Source organism: Ursus arctos, unplaced genomic scaffold, assembly GCF_023065955.2.
Source record: "Ursus arctos isolate Adak ecotype North America unplaced genomic scaffold, UrsArc2.0 scaffold_7, whole genome shotgun sequence".
In the NCBI taxonomy this organism is placed as follows: Eukaryota; Metazoa; Chordata; class Mammalia; order Carnivora; family Ursidae; genus Ursus; species Ursus arctos.
Window position 1 is genome coordinate 83,408,667 of NW_026623089.1, and position 16,949 is coordinate 83,425,615.

Consider the following 16,949-nt stretch of genomic DNA (forward strand, 5'->3'; position numbering starts at 1 on the left):
ATGGACTTGTACTTCTTTAGAAATATTTTCTAGGAGGTGTAGGCATAGCCTTCTCTAAAAGAAAGGTGCCATGTGAGTTCATGCAATGACCCCAGGTCAGCAACCAGGATGTATGTTATTGTGGGGAATCAGAACCAGGCTTTCTGTGGGAAGTGACAGAAATAGGGTATGGTGAGCTCCATGACCATAGGTGAGGTCCCGAATACCGACTGGGTTTTGGGTTCTGTGGATCTGTCTCATCAGGTGCTGTGGAATTCAGGGACACCCTCCTGTCTGTGGATTTGTGTGGAGACAGGTAGACATCAGTGTCTGGCCAGGCAGGAGGGTCGCACTGGACCACCACCAGAGGTGCAGCGTGCGGGGGAGCCACTGCTTGGTTTCCACGAAAGCTGACCTGTGTCTTTGACCGTGATTCCTAGCAGCTGCAAGGGGAGAGGAGGCCGGGGGTGGTGCACACTTCCTAGAGTTGTGGTCAGGACTAGTCTGGAGCCCACTGAAGTCAGCCACACCTGGCACAGAAGGCACCCAGTGAGTGTTGCTGTGGGCACTGCTCCCATGGCACTTTCGGGCCGGCTCCATGCTGCCACCTCCTGCTTTTCATCATCATCCTCAAGGTCATGTGCCTCTACTCTTGCCCTATGGCCTCCGGGGTATTGTCCGTCCTCCATCTGGCCCTCGTCCCTGGTGCCCTGTGCAGTCTGATGCCAGGGTAGCCTTCTCGAAACAAACATCTGGCCCTGATGGAACACTTCCATGGATCTCGTGTGATGCGGGGATGATGCCCTGCCCTGGAAGGGGGCTGCAGATCTCCAATCAGGAGAGCCATGTCTCCCTTTTCAGCATGGCCTGCCCTCCCGTCAGTCTTCTTCAGGGAAGCTCTCCCCACTTCCTGAGATGACAGCTCTGAACTTAAAAATGAATGTTATTTTACATATCTCTATGCCTTAGTTCATCCATGGCATGTCTTTCAACCCCGTTAGTGTTTTTTTTTTTTTTTAGCAGTTCTGAAGGGCTGTCTGCTCAAGGAGGCGATGACCTGGGTGGGGTAGCTTTCCCTCTCATCTCCCTCAGCTTGTCTCTGAGCCCTGGGGCCAGCTGTCCCACTGAGCACGGGGGACGTGAGCCAGCCCATCCTGAGCCCAGTCTGTGTCAGCTGTGTAGATGGATGCGTGTTGGGGCGGTGGGCAGCTGGCATGGGCCAGGGGTAGGCAGTGTCTCCTCATTCCTTCCCTCCCTTCCTCCCAGAGGTAGCTCAGAGAAGCCTTCAACCCCTGCATCTCCAGATCCCTTGACCTATACCTCCTGTGTTCATCTGGTGACCTTGGAGTTTCGCATGGATTCTACCTCCCGTACCCTCTCCCGTAACAGTTCCTGGATCAGGGGAGGGGTCGGACCCTTGTCTGCTTTTGGTCTTCTTCCTGTCCCGCACCAAGCCCACTCACTTTTGCATCTTCTATGTATGCGCTTGGAAGCAAGCCCATCCACAGGGAACCTATTAGCCAAATGGATCCAGGCAATGAACATTGAAGTAGAGATCCAGGATCCATAATAAACCTGCTCTGAAACCTGTCCCAAAGTCTGTGACTCTCTCACACTGAAACAGAAACAATAATAGCTTTCTGGGCTGTGAAGTGACATGTGTCTCTACTTCCAATCTTGATTGCATAGGTGCTGAGCCTGGACAGAAAAGGACCATGGCTCCCGTGGGCTGGGATCCACAGTAAGAACTCAGTGAAATCTGAATTCGAGGCATAGAGTGAATAATTATTGTAGAGTGAATGCTCCCAAGTAGGGCTTATGCACAGTGCACAGGAAAAGCTTTTTCATAGAGCTTCCTGAAAGAAAAATCTTTTTAAAAATTTTATTTTAATTCCAGTAGAGCTAACATACAGTGTTACATTCGTTTCAGGTGTACAATAGAGTGATTCAGTAATTCTATATATTTCTCAGTGGTCATCAAGAAAAGTGTCCTCTTAATCCGCTTCATCTATTTCACTGATCCCTCTATCCACCTCCTCTCTTGTTAAGAGTTTGTATTTTGGTGTGTCTCCTTTTTCTCTTTTATTTATTTATATTTGTTTGTTTCTTAAATTCCCCATAAGAGTGACATCGTATGGGATTTGTCTTTCTCTGACTGACTGATTTCAGTTAGGATAATACTCTCTAGCTCCATCCATGTGGCTGCAAATGGCAAGCTTTCATTCTTTTTCAAGCCGAGTAATAAATACTCCATTGTGTGTGTGTGTGTGTGTGTGTGTGTGTGCGCGCGCGTGTGTGTGTGATAACACACATCTATCATCTCGTTTTTCAATTTTTCTACAGACACTTGGGTTGCTTCCATATTGTGATATTGTAAATAATGGTGCAAGAAACATAGGGCTGCACGTATCCTTTTAAGTTACTGTTTTCCCAGTCTTTGGGGAAATACCAGTAGAGTGATTGTTGGATCGTAGGATAGTTCTATATTTAATTTTTTGAGGAACCTTCAAACTGTTTTCCACGGTGGCCACCACAGTTTGCATTCCCACCCACAGTTCGCGAGGATTCCCCTTTGTCCACATCCTCCCAACACCTGCTCTTTGTTGTGCTTTTGATGTTAGCCATTCTGACAGGTTTGATGTAATACCTCATTGTCCTTTGGATTTACATTTTCCTGATGATGGGTGATGGTGAACATCTTTTCACGGGACTGTTGGCCATTGTATTTCTTCTTTGGAGAAATGTCTGTCCATGTCTTCTGCCTATTTTTTAAGTGGATTATTTGTTTTTTGGGGGTCGAGTAGTATCAGTTGTATATGTATTGGACACTATCCCTTTATTGCATATGATCATTGCAAATATCTTCTCCCCTTGAGTAGGTTGTCTTATTTTTTTTACGTTTTCATTGTTCTTCTGCCATGTGGAAACTTTTTATTTTGCTGTATTCCCAATAGTTTATTTTTGCTTTCATTTCCTTTGCCTCAGGACACAGTCTAGAAAAACGTTGGTATGGTCCATGTCAAGAAGTTACTGTCTTCCCTCCTGTAGGATTTTTATGGATTCAGGTCTCATATTGAGATCTTGAAACTGTTTTGTGTTTGTCTGTATTGTGTAAGAAAGCAGTCTAATTTCATTCTTTTGTGCGTAGCTGTCTAGTTTTCCCAACACCATTTGTTGTGGAGACTGTCCTTTTTCCTTTGATATCATTGCTTGCTTTGTGGAAGATTCATGGACCACATAATTGTGGGTTTCTGTCTGAACTTGTATCCTGTTCCTTTGGTCGCTGTCTATTTTTGTGCCGTACTCTCCTGTTAGGATGACTGCAGCTTTGTAGTATAACCTGAAATCTGAAATTGTGAGTCCTCCAGGTTTGTTTTTCTTTTCCACATTGCACTGGCTGTTCAGTATCTTTAGTGGTTCCATACAAATGTTTAGGATTGTTTATTCGAGGTCTTTTATTCTTTAATTTAAATTCTATTAGCCAACTTACAGTACACCATTAGTTTCAGATGTAGTCTTCAATAAATTTTCAGTCGTGTGTAACACCCAGTGCTCATTGTATCGTGTGGCCTCCTTAATGCCACTCACCCAGTTACCCCCCCTCCAACTTCTGCTCCAGGAATCATCAGTTTGTTGTGATAGTTAAGAGTCCATCATGGGTTTTCTCCCTCTCTGATGACTTCCCATTCTATTTTCCCTTCCTTCCCCTATGGTCTTCTTCCTTGTTTCTGATATTCCACATAGGAGTGAAAGTATATGATCATTGCCTTTCTTTCATTGGCTTATTCTACTCAGCATAATACCCTCCAGCTCCACCCAGGTCGGTGTGATGGTAAGTATTCATCCTTTCTGATGGCTGAGTAATATTCCATTATATATATGATCCACATCTTCTTTATCCATTCATCTGTCCATGGTCATCTGCACTCTTTCCACAGTTTGTCTATTATGGATATTGCTGCTATGAACACTGGGGTGCATGTGTCCCGTCTTCACTACCTCTCTCTGTTTGGGGTAAATACCCAGTAGTGCAATTGCTGGGACATAGGGTAGCTTTATTTATAACTTCTTGAGGAAACTCCGTACCATTTTCAAGAGTGGCTGTACTGGACTGCATTCACACAGGGGTGTAAGAGGGTCCCTGTTTTTCCACATACTCTCCAACATGTATAGTTTCATGTCTTCTTATTTTTAGATATTCGGCCTCGTGTGATATGGCATCTATAGGGGTTTAGATTTCAATTTCCCTGAAGCCAAGTGATATGAAGCATTTATGCATGTATATTTTGGTCACCAGTACGTCGTCATCAGTGAAATAACTTCCCATTTTAATCCATCTCAAGACCTAAAGCTGGGTAAGGCACTGAAGCTGGATGATGCCATCGGTTGGAAGTGTGGAGAATTTCAAAAAATCTCCGTGGAGAGCAAGTTTAAAGGTCAGTGTGAAGCTACTAATTGGATCCGGGGAGATCTCTGAAAGTGGGGGTTCCCTGGGATGGGCTGAGGGGGGCCCTCCGATTTTCCTACTATGAATCCTTGCTGTAGCCCCAAACGGACATTTTCCTTCTGTGGGGCAGGCTGAGTCCTCTAGTCGTGCAGAGGTGAGCCCAATGCCTGGTACCTTGGAGGCAGGCAAATGGGGAGGGGACCCTCAGCAGAAGATCCAGGGTTAGGTTAGGCCTCAAGAGACAGCAGGTCTGAACTGCCCAGTGCTCAGAGAACTCCCAGGCCGACTGAGATGAGGGCACAAGGGTGGGTGAATGTGAGCCTTGGGGTTTCATCCAGAAGGGCCCACAAAGGTCGGAGTTCACCAGCAGGGGCTCTCAGGGGGTGCCCCAATTCTCTTGCCTGAATGCTCTGTTGTGCCCCAAAACGGTACGGTTTCCTGTGGGCTGCAGGCTGAGTCCTACGGTGGGGCTTGCGTGTCCCCAATCCCCCAGAGTGGGGTGCCAGGACCCTGGGGACGGGCCCCTCTGTGGCCAACCTAGGGTAAGGGTTAGGGTCCAGGAGCCCGGCAGCGGCAATCTGCAGGCTGTGCGGCGAGAACCGTGGAAGCCTGAGATGAGTCCATGGGGGAGAGTGAGCATGGGCCTCAGGGTTGGGGCACGGGGGCTGCCAAAGCTGAGGACAGGCTCTGGGGGACTCCCCAAGTTCTCAAGCCCTGTATGCTCTATAGAGCCCCAGGAGGCACGGTTTCCTGCGGGGTGGCAGGCTTTGTCCTGCAGTGGGGCTCAGGAGTCCCCAGTCCCCAGGGCTGCGGCCCCAAGCCCCGGGGGAGGGCCCTCCCCAGCCGACCTAGGGTCAGGGCTACGCCCCAGGAACCCGGCAGGCCTGATCTGCCAGCTTTGCGAGGAGCTCGGTGGCAGGCTGAAGGGAAGGCGTGGAGCGGGATGAGCGTGGGCATCAGGGTTGGGGTGTAGGGGACCGCTGAGGATCACTGGGGGCTCAGGTGGGCCCTACCAGTTCTCCTGCACGGGATGCTCTGTGGCGCCCCAAGGGGCATGGTTTACTGTGGGGTGGCAGGCTGAGTCCCGTGGTGGGATTCAGGTGTACCCAATCCCCAGGGTTAGGGTACAGATTAGGGTACGGGTTAGGGTTAGTGTATGGGTTACGGTTAGGGTACGGGTGAGGGTAGGCGTTAGGGTTATGGTAAGGTGAGGGTACGGGTTGGGGTTGGCTTTAGGGGTTACAGGTTAGGGTTTATGCATTAGGGTACGGATTAAGGTTTAGGGTACGGTTTAGGGTTAGGGTACGGGTTAGGGTTATGGTACGGGTTTGGTTACGGTTTAGGGTTAGATTTAGGATATGAGTTAGGGAGCAGGTTAGGGATAGGGTACGGATTAGGGTTAGGGTATGGGTTAGGGTACGTGTTAGGGTTAGGTATGGATTAGGGTATGGGTTAGGGTCCGGGTTAGGGATAGGGTACGGGTTAGCGTATGGGTTAGGGTACTGTTTAGGTGTAGGGTTAGCTGAAGGGGTAGGGTTAGGGGTAGGGTTGGGGGTAGGGTAGGGGTCGGGGTAGGTTTAGGGTTTAGGGTTAGGGTTTGGGGTTTGGGGTTAGTGGTTAGGGTTAGGGTTTAGAGTTTACACTTTCGGGTTTAGGGTTAGGGATTAAGGTTTAGGGATTAGTGTTAGGGTTAGGGTTTAGGGTTTAAGGTTTAGGGTTTAGGGTTAGGGTTACGGTTAGGGTAGGGTTAGGGTAACGGTCAGGGTTTAGGGTTAGGGTTAGGGTTAGGGGTTAGGGTTCAGGGCTTTGGGTTATGGGTTAGGGGTTAGGGTTAGGGTTAGACCCCAGTAGGCCAGCATGCCCGATCCGCCTGCTGTGCCACGAGCAGATGGTCAGGCCGAGGTGAGGGCGATGGTGAGCGGGAGTGTGGGCCCCTGAGTTTTGGCGTGGGGGACCTTCGAAGGTCGCCGCGGACTCGGAGTGACCTGCGCATGCTCCCGTCCTGAATGACCGGTGGCGCCCTTAGCGGACTGGTTGGCGACCTGTCAGCAGGGTGAGTGAGGTGTTGGGGCTCGGTGTCCCCAATCCCTGGCATTGCTGTGCCAGGCCCCTTGTGAGAGGCCCCTCAGTGTCCCACCTAGGGTTAGGGTTAGCTGCCAGGATGCCGGCAGGCCTGATCCGCCGGCTGTGCGATGAATGATGGTGTGGGCCTAGGTGAGGGCGCTGGCGAGTGGGAGCGTAGTACCCAGCATTTTGGCATGGGGGGCCTTTGAATGTCGCCGGGGGTAGTTGGGCCTTGCCCGTTCTTCTGCCCTGAATGACCGGTGGTGTCCATAGCGGCCCGGGTGGCGGCGGGCCAAATGGTGAGTCTGGTGCTGCGGCTTGGGGATTCTCAATCCCAGGCATTGGGGCGCCAGGACCCTAGGATGGGCCCCTCGGTGGGCGACCTAGGGTTAGGGTTAGCCCCCAGGAGGCTGGCAGGCTCAATCGGCCCGAATGGATGTGTGGGCCGAGGTGAGGTAGCTGGCGAGCGGGAGCGTGGGCCAGAGCATTTTGGCTTTGGCTCGGGGTGCCTTCGAAGGTCGCACGTGGCTCCGAGGGTCCTGCCCTTTCTGTCACTCTGAAGGACTGGCAACGCCCCTAGCGCACCATGTGGTGGCGGGCGGCAGGGTGCGTCCAGTGCTGGGACTTGGGGGACCCCAATCTGTGGCATGCGGTGCCAGGCCACTTGGGAGGGGCCACTTGGGGGCGACCTAGGGATAGGGTTAGCCCCCAGGAAGCCAGCAGGCCCGATCCGCCAGCTCTGCAGCGATCGGAGGGTGGGCCAAGTTTAGGGCGCTGGGGAGCAGGAGCATGCGAGCCAGAGTTTTTGCTCGGGGACCCTTCGAAGGTCCCAGGGGGATCGGAGGGCCCTGCCCGTTCTCCCTTCGTGAATGACTGGCAACACCCCTAGTGCCCTGGGTGCTTGCGGGGTGGTAGAGTGAGTCCAGCACTGGGGCTCGGGGGTCCCAAATCCCCGGCATTGCGGTGCCAGGCTCCTTGGGAGGGGCCCCACGGGGGCCGACCTAGGGTAAGTGTTAGCCCCCAGGAGTCCACCAGCCCCGTTCCTCCAGCTCTGAGGCAGGCGGAGGGGCAGGCCGAGGTGAGGGCACTGGCGAGAGGGAGTGCGGGCCCAAGCGTAATGGCGCGGGGGGCCTTCGAAGGTTGCCGGGGGCTTGGAGGGCCCTGCCCGTTCTTTCGCCCTGAAAGACTGGTGGCGACCCTAGCAGCCCAGGTTGCTGCGGGGCGGCAGGGTGACTCCAGCACTGGGCTCTGGGGTCCCCAATCCCCGGCGTTGTGGTGCCAGGCCCCTTGGGAGGGGCCCCTCGGGGGCCCACCTAGGGTTAGTGTTAGTCCCCAGGTGGCCGGCAAGCCCGGCGCTAAGTGGTTCTGGCAATGTAATAAAAATGCCATACACTTATCTGTAAGAAATAACAGTGTACAGGAACCCTCTTAGCCCTAACATCATCCTTTGTGAATATGGAAGCCAGCCCCAAAGTGGTCGTGGAAGTCTGATGAAAGGGCTAAGCACTTTTCTCTGAGTCACCATACTATACAGGGAAAGACCAATGTACATCATCTTTCACGAGTAGGAAGCATTAATGAAAAGGTTCTAGAATTTCAAGGACTCTGACCCATCCTTATTGGAAATAAACCACCATGTACAGGAAAACACCTTCAACTCTCATCAGCCTCCTCAATCCTGATTCCGATTCAACTTTGGGTGTGTAGGACTAGGGAAATGGCCACATCTTATTGCTAAGAAAGAACGATGTCAGGGTAATGCCCTTCAAGTCACCTCAGCCTTCCTGAAGACGGAAGCAGGAATCAAGGTGGTTATGTTACCATGAGGTAAGGAAGATGAGCATATAAGTGAGAAACAACAGTGGTCATGACCTCTCTTCCAACGAACATTATCTTTGCTTACTTTTGAATCCCTATTGTAAGTGGTTGTGGGCATTTGTGAGGTGAAAATCTTAAGTGTTTTGTAAAAACTCTTGGTCATTCACAGATGAGACTAAGGTAGTTGGGGACTCCTAGGCAGTGATTTGTCCACTGTCAAAAATATGAAAAGATAAAAGAGAGAGATGAGGTCTCCTCAGACATTGTCCATTATCCTCATCCTCCGTGAGGATGGCCATCTCTGGACAGCTCAGTGGCAGGGTCTCATTCACAGTGGGGGCATCTGTTCCTCACAGACATCAGGCAGGGAAATGTATTTGGTTCTCTGTGCCAGCCCAGCCACACCTGAGTGTCACAGCACCCTCTCGTGGGCTCATAAGAGTTTCACTGTCAACAGGCAGGTCATTGTATTTGATAAACCACTGTGAGAGTTTGCAATTGCCTTCATCTGCAACCTCCTAGAGGCAAATGCAGGTCTCTGGTACCATGTGAAATCATGTGAAGGCATTGTGAGAAAGTGACCTTTTGCTTAAGAAAAACATCAATTCTTATACTTTTTGTTTCTCTTGCCTTCTAACACTGGTAGATTCTCCGATACCACGTTGAATAGAGCAGCATTGTTTGAAGATTTTAATATACCTTTCTCAATATCTGACAGAAAAAGCAGACAAAACATTGGTAACAAGTGTGACCTAATTGACATATAGGGAACATTCCATAATAAGTGCAGAATACATTATTTTCAAGTGGTCATAGACTCTTTACCCAAATAGATGATAGGTGGGGCCATGAATCAAGTCTACAAATGTTAAACCCTGAAATTAACTAGATTCTATTCTTAGACCACAGGGGAATTGAGCCACAGTCATAGCGAAAAGAAAACCAGGAAGTCCTTCAATGTTTAACTTTGCTACATATCCTAAAGGTCAGAGAGGGAATCTCAATGGAAATTCTGAACCTTTTCTACATGAGGGCTCACACACAATGGCACTTTCTTTGTGAAGAGCATTATAATAACCTAGACAGGAGTTGAGCCTTAAGTCAGAGTTCTGCCTTCCCCAGCCACACCTGGCAGCCTTGGCCTGTGGTCCCCCTCAGCTGTCCTTTCTGGTGGCCCTGAGCTAAGGGGGTCATCATGGCCATATGGAATTGGGAAGCTCCCCACTCATAGTGATGGCGGTGCCCCCTCCCCAGCCGCCCTTTCTGGTGGCTCTGAGCTAAGGGGGTCAACATGGCCGTATGTAAATTAGAAGCTCCCCACTCTTAGTGATGACGTTGCTATCGTATCATCCTCACCAGTCCAACAACATGATTTCTGAGTGAAATATGACACAAGAGCGACTTCTTTGCCTTCCTTCAGGTTTGAAAATCATCTGGTGAGTCATCTATTAGAAATATGGATTCAACATGTGTTCTTTCTTCTGAACAGAAATAGACCCATTTGCAATTATGGCTTCCTGAGCACCTGTTCTTGAGAGACATCATACTGGCTCTTTGTAGCATTCTGCCTCTTAAACTTCAAACTAGGGTTTAGATATTTTTAGGCACATTTTCAGATGGTTAGACAGGGACTCAGATGATATGAGTCACAGAGGATTTTAGTGTCAGAAACCTAATTGGGATCCCCAAATTGACTCTAAATCCCTTGTTGTTCCATACAGGGTACTATTTCCCTCTTATCTCTGGTCTTCTCGATCTAGAAACCTATCAAGTATCAGGATTTTCTTGTCCTGTGGACAAGTGGAACGAATTCATCGGGCCTTTTCACATCTGCCCATGGTGATCATTAAGATCATTATCTCAGTGGAGGACCTCTGGGTAAGATTCTCAAAGATCCTTAGGAATACAGACAGTATAATATTTTTCTGGTATTAAAGTTACTGAAACCAACTATCTTTTTTAGTTGATTCAGGCTCTGGTATGTTCAGAGTGTGCTGTAAAACAGGTCTGAAATAGTATTTAAAAACACTCAGCTCAGCCTCTCTACAACGTGAGCCAATGCTTATAAACATGGCTAAAATATTCCCTTACCTACGATGACTTCCCAGCCATCGTAGTGTTTATATGGTATGACAGTGACTTACATTAGTCAACATTTGCAGAGAAAGAACTTAGTGCATCCAGGGGGCACTTCATGTTGAAATTAGTTTGTGACAAAAATCTACTGTGTTTTATTCTGCAATCCAAGGGAATGGTGCCAGACATCTCTAAGGTGTCTAGCAGTTCTCCAATTCTGATTTTAAGTGGTCTGTGTGCTTCAGAGATTTGGGCAGAAAAGGGCAGGAGTCCAGAGACAGTGAACACTTCTGTTACCTGTGCTGACCATGGAGCAGGTAGCCTTCTGTGGGCATCATTTTGATTTCTTGGTACTCTTGTGAAAGGTGCTTTTGTCTCAAATTCCTCCATTTAGGAGAAATTATAATTATAAAAGGAATTTTTATCTTACATCATCTGTGGGCCCTGATCCTGGTGGCCTTGGATGGAGTGGTTAGACCTATTCTGTGTCCATTTTTACAATGGAGCTCACAGGATTTGCTGATGGGTTAGCTGTTAGGAGCGGGAGAACGGAGGAATTGGGATAACTCCCAGCTGTTGTGGGTTGTCCTGATCGAGGGGAAGGAGAGGGTTTCTGGGGGTAGGAGGTAGTCCGTGTTCCGCATGCTGAGGAAGGTTCCATTCCCAGTGGATCTGCTGAGGTTTGTGTCTGGGAGAACCTTTCACATCTCCTCCCTCAGCAATGCTCAAGTACAAGTATCCCCCACTTTTTAAACGTTCACTGTAAGAGACTGGGGTTTCTTGAAAGAACTACCTTATTGCCCAGCTTCAGTAAGAGGAAGAGACCTGAAGAGGATTTCCCTCTTATGAAAAAAGGTAAACAGTGAGAATCGCGTTGAGCATCTGTTTTGGGGAGAAGCACGACAGAGGCGGCGTGCACCCCAACCAGCTCCTTCCGCTGGGAACCGCTCTCAGCATCCAGCCATCAAAACTTTGAATGGTGCCTGTGAGCCTCTGCTGTGGTTTATCTTCATTTATGCCGGGCCTCCGTTAGAAACTTGTGTCTTGAGGTCTAAGAAAAGCCGAAGAGAAGGAATTTCTAAGAGCACACTGTCTAATTGTTCGTGTAAATTAATGGTCATTCCTTCTTGACACCATTTCTGCTGTGCAAGGTTTCTCAGAAGCCCTGTACTTTCAAGAGCAGGGAAACCTATACCCCATGCTGCGGGGTTAGTTTTATTCTCCATGCTGGACAGAACATTTCATGACTGTCGGATTTTCTCACTCAAACATTGAGACTTTGACCACCTTCACCCATTTCTACCACCCCATCCCCGAATCTGGCACCTACCAATCTGCTCTCAGTATCCATGCGTTCAGTATTTGTTTATTCCACTTGGAATGTACATGAGAGCATCTGGTATTGGTCTTTCTGTTTCTGAGTTACTTGGCATAAGGACCCCAAGGTCTGTGTTTCCATGTCTGGTTCTTGTGAATAATGCTGCAGTGAACGTGGGAGTGTATCTGTCTTTTTGAGGCAGCATTTTTGTGTACTTCAAATCAATGCTCAGTAGAGCCATTACTGGGTCCTGGGGTAGTTGTATTTATTTTTTCAGGAACCTCCATACCGTTTGTCACAGTGGCTGCACCAATTTCTATTCCCACCAACAGTGCACAGTGTCTCCTCGTCTGCACACCCTTGACCCCACCTGGTGTCTGTCTCTGGGACAATTGCTGTTCCAACAGTTGTGAGAGGATAGTCGATTGTGCGTTTGACTGATGTTTCCCTGACGATGATTAGTGATGTTGAACAACTTTTTCTCTCTGTTGGCACCTGTGTGCCATCTTTGGAAAGTATCTATTCACATATTCCCCCATTTTTTTATATAGTTTTTTTTTGTTTTGATGTGTATGAGTGTTGTGTGCATTTTGGATATTAGCCTCTTCTCACACATATGATTCGCAGATATTTGTTTCTTATTGGGTCAGTGGCCTCTTAAGTTTTTGATGGTTTCTTTCGCCACGTGGAAGATTTCAGTTTGAAGTTGTTCCACTTGTTTATTTGTGCTTTTGTTGCCTTTGCATTTGGTGTCCGATCTGAAGACTCTTTGCCAAAACCATTGTCAATAGACTTAGTACCTGTGTCTTCTTGGATATGGATTCAGTTCTTATGTTCAAATCATTCATCCATTAAAATTTTTGTGTGTGGTGTAAGAAAGTGACCCAGTTATACTCTTCTGCATTTAGTGTCCAGTTTGCCTGTTACCGCTCACTGAAGAGACAGTCCTTCCCTCATGGCACATCTTCTGCTGCTGTGTCGTAAGTTAGGATCATCTACGTGTGGGTAAGTCTCTGAGCTTTCTGTTCTGTTCCACTGACCTGGTGTGTGTGTTTCTGCCAGTACCATCCTGTTTTGATGACAACAGCTTTGTAATCTAGCTTGAAATCCAGGAGTGTGTTGACTGTACCTCTTTCTCCAGGTTGCATTGGGTATTTGGGGTCTTTTGTGATTCCATACAAGTTTGAGGACTGTTTTCTATTTCCTCGAATAATGCCACTGGAATTCAGATAGGGATTTCATCACATCTGTCATTTGCTTTGGGTACGATGGACATGTTCACATAATTAACTCTTCCGGTTAAGGAGCTTGGTGTATGCTTCCATTTGTTTGTGTTGCCTTCCAAATCGTTGACCCATACATTCTGCCCCCCTCGACATACATATTTTTCATTTCTTTTCTGCCATGTGTTGAGTGTACTGTCTTTCTCATTCTTGGTTACATTTATTTCTATATTTTTTATGCAATTGTAAATGGCGTTGCTTTTTTAATTTGTCTTTGTGAAAGTGTGTCATCAGTATGCAGAAATGCAAGAAGCTGGGTCATCTGGGTGGCTCCATAAGTGAAGCGTCTACCTTCAGCTAAGGTCATGATCCCAGAGTTCTGGGATCGAGCCCCGTGTTGGGCTCCCCGCTTAGTGAGGGTCTGGTTTTCCCTCTTTCTGACACTCCCCCTGCTCGTGCTTTTTCTCTTCCTGTCAAATAAATAAATAAAATCTGAAAAAATTAAGGACAACAGGTCTCTGTATATTGACTTTATATCCTGCAGCTTTCTTGAATTTGTTTATTCTAACAGGTTTTTTTTTTTTTTTTGTGGAATCTTTCGGGATTTCATGTCATTTGCAAATAGTGACAGTTTTCCTGTATGGATTTCATATCTTTCTCTTTTTTTAAAATTGTTATTCACCCTACAGTACTTCATTTGTTTGTGATGTAGTGTTCCATGATTCATTGTTTGCGTATAACACCTAGTGCTCTTTATGGAACGTGCCCTCCTTTTTTTTTTTTAAGAATTTATTTATTTATTCGACAGAGATAGACACAGCCAGCGGGAGAGGGAACACAAGCAGGGGGAGTGGGAGAGGAAGAAGCAGGCTCACAGCGGAGGAGCCTGTTGTGGGGCTTGATCCCATAACACCGGGATCACGCCCTGAGCCGAAGGCAGACACTTAACTGCTGTGCCACCCAGGCACCCCAACACGTGCCCTCCTTAATACCCATCAGCAGGATAACCCATTCCCCTTCACCTCCATTTCTGCAACCTTCAGTTTGTTTCCCAGTGTCAGTAGTCTCTCATGGTTAGTCTCCCCCTCTCAATTCCCCCCCTTCACTGTTCCCTTCCTGCATCGAATGTTCTCCATGCTATTCCTTCCATTCCACATAGGAGTGAAACCATATGATAATTATCTTTCTCTGCTTGACTTAATTTCACTTAGCATAATCCCCCCCTGGTCCATCCACCTTGGTGCAAATGGTGGGTATTCATCCTTTCTGATGACTGAGTAATATTCCATTGTATAGATGAACCACATCTTCTTAGTCCATTCATCTGCTGAAGGACATCTTGGCTCCTTCCACAGTTTGGCTATTATGGACATTGCTGCTATGAACATTGGGATACAGGTGCCCCTTCTTTTCATTACTCTGTGTCTATGGGGTAAATACCCAGTAGTGCAATTGGTGGGTCGTAGGATAGCTCTGTGTTTAACGTCTTGAGGAACCTCCATATTGTTTTCAAAAGTAGCTGTACCAGCTTGAATTCTCACGAGTAGTGTAAGAGGGCTCCGCATTCTCCACATCCTCTCTGACTTTTTTTTATTTCCTGTCTTGTTAATTTTTTTTCAAGATTATATTTATTTATTCCACAGAGATAGAGACCCCCAGCGAGAGAGGGAACACAAGCAGAGCGAGTGGGAGATGAAGAAGCAGGCTCATAAAGGAGGACCCTGATGTGGGGCTCGATCCCATAAGGCCAAGATCACGCCCTGAGCCGAAGGCAGACGCTTAACTGCTGTGCCACCCAGCTGCCCCCTGTCTTGTTAATTTTAACCATTTTAACTGGTGTAAGGTGGTATCTCATTGCCATTTTGATTTGTATTTGCCTGAGGGCAAGTGATGTGGAGCGTTTCTTCATGTGTCTGTTGGCCATTTGTATGTCTTCACTGGAGAAGTCTCTTTGTGTCTTCTGCCCATTTTTTGGGTGTCTAGTTTGAGGAGTTCTTTATAGATCTTGGATACCAGCCCTTTATCTGTAATATCATTTGCAGTTATCTATTTCGATTCCATAGGTTGCCTTCTTGTTATGTTGATCTTTTGCTTTGCCGAGCAGAAGTTTTTATCCTGATGAAGTGCCAATAGTTCATTTTTGCTTTTATTTCCTTTGCCTTTAGAGACGTGGCTTGCAAGAAGTTGTTGTGTCCAAGGTTGAAGAGTTCTTTTGATTTTGATATGAGACAGGAATCCATTATCTTTCTTTCCTGATTGTATTCGAGTCCTCTGTCTTTCTTGGTGAGTCTAGCTAAGTTTGTTCAGTTTTGTTTATCTTTCCAAAAAAGGCAGCTCTCATTTTCATTGTTTTTTTTTTTTTGTCTTTTTAGTCTCTGTTAGATTTATTTATGCATTCCTTTTTGTTATTTCCTTATTTCTACTGATTTGGGGCTTTGTTTGTTGTTTTTTTTTTTCCTACTTCTTTACCACATAAATCAGGTTGTTTATTGGAGAGCATTCTCATGGATTGATGAAGACTTGAATTTCTATGAATTTCCCCCATAAAGCTACTTTTCCTATATCCCATAAGTTTTTGTAGGTTCTCTTTTTCATCAGTGTCAAGGTACTTCTAAAGTTTTTTTGATTTCTTCTTTGACTGTTGGTTGTTCAGTAGCATGTTGTTAAATCTCCACATATTTTTTAAAGATTATTTAAGTATCTGACAGAGAGTGAGACAGCGAGAGAGGGAACGCAAGCAGGGCGGTGGGAGAGGGAGAAGCGGGCTTCCCACTGAGCAAGGAGCCTGATTCAGGGCTAGATCCCAGGATCCTGGGTTCAGGACCTGAGCTGAAAGCAGATCCTTAACAACTGAGCCACCCAGGCCCCCCAATCTCCACCTATTTTTGACTGTCCCATTTTTTTCTTGAGACTGATTTCTAGTTTCATATCATTGTGGTTGGACAAGATTTGAAGCAGAAGGTGAAGAGAGCATTCAGATGAAAGGTTTGTTTTCTGGAGGGTTTTCTGAGGGCAGACCATGAGTTCAGTGGGGATGGAGGAAGGTTTTGTGAGACTGGGGGTGGGGTTAACCCTTGTTAGAATTACTGACTACTACCATGCAGGCTGTGTGCTACCCTTCACACCATAGGCTGATGGACTTGTACTTCATTAGAAATATTTTCTAGGAGGTGTAGGCATAGCCTTCACTTAAAGAAAGGTGCCATGTGGGTTCATGGCATGACCCCAGGTCAGCAACCAGGATGTATGGTATTGTGGGTGATCAGAACCAGGCTTTCTGTGGGAAGTGACAGAAATAGGGTATGGGGAGCTCCATGACCATAGGTGAGGTCCCGAGTGACCCACTGGGTGTTGGGTTCTGTGGATCTGTCTCATCAGATGCTGTGGAATTCAGGGACACCCTCCTGTCCGTGGATTTGTGTGGAGACAGGTAGACATCAGTGTCTGGCCAGGCACGAGGGTCGCACTGCACCACCACCAGAGGTGCAGCGTGCGGGGGAGCCACTGCTTGGTTTCCACAAAAGCTGACCAGGGTCTGTGACCGTGATTCCTAGCAGCTGCAAGGGGAGAGCAGGCCGAGGGTGGTGCACACTTCCTAGACTTGTGGACAGGACTAGTCTGGAGCCCACTGAAGTCAGCCACACCGGGCACAGAAGGCACCCAGTCAGTGTAGCTGTGGGCACTGCTCCCATGGTACTTTCGGGCCGGCTCGATGCTGCCAACTCCTGCATTTCATCATCATCTTCAAGGTCATGTGCCTCTGCTCTTGCCCTTGGCCTCCGGGGTATTGTCCGTCCTCCATCTGGCCCTCGTCCCTGGTGCCCTGTGCAGTCCGATGCCAGGGTAGCCTTCTCGAGACAAACATCTGGCCCTGATGGAACACTTCCATGGATCTCGTATGATGCGAGGATGATGCCCTGCCATGGAAGGGGGCTGCAGGTCCCCAATCAGGAGAGCCATGTCTCCCTTTTCAGCATGGCCTGCCCTCCCCTCAGTCTTCATCAGGGAAGCTCTCCCCACTTCC

The 16,949-nt window shown here is 47.8% G+C and overlaps 1 long non-coding RNA gene across 1 annotated transcript in view; it reads left to right on the plus strand.

Moving 5' to 3' along the window:
- The window catches only part of LOC130543065 (uncharacterized), a 106,557-nt gene extending 91,355 nt beyond the window's left edge, over positions 1 to 15,202 (plus strand). The window contains exons 2-3 of the long non-coding RNA XR_008958091.1: positions 12,611 to 12,707; positions 15,091 to 15,202. This is a non-coding gene — a long non-coding RNA (uncharacterized LOC130543065). The remainder of the gene's footprint in view (positions 1 to 12,610; positions 12,708 to 15,090) is intronic.
- The last annotated feature ends 1,747 nt before the right edge of the window (positions 15,203 to 16,949 follow it).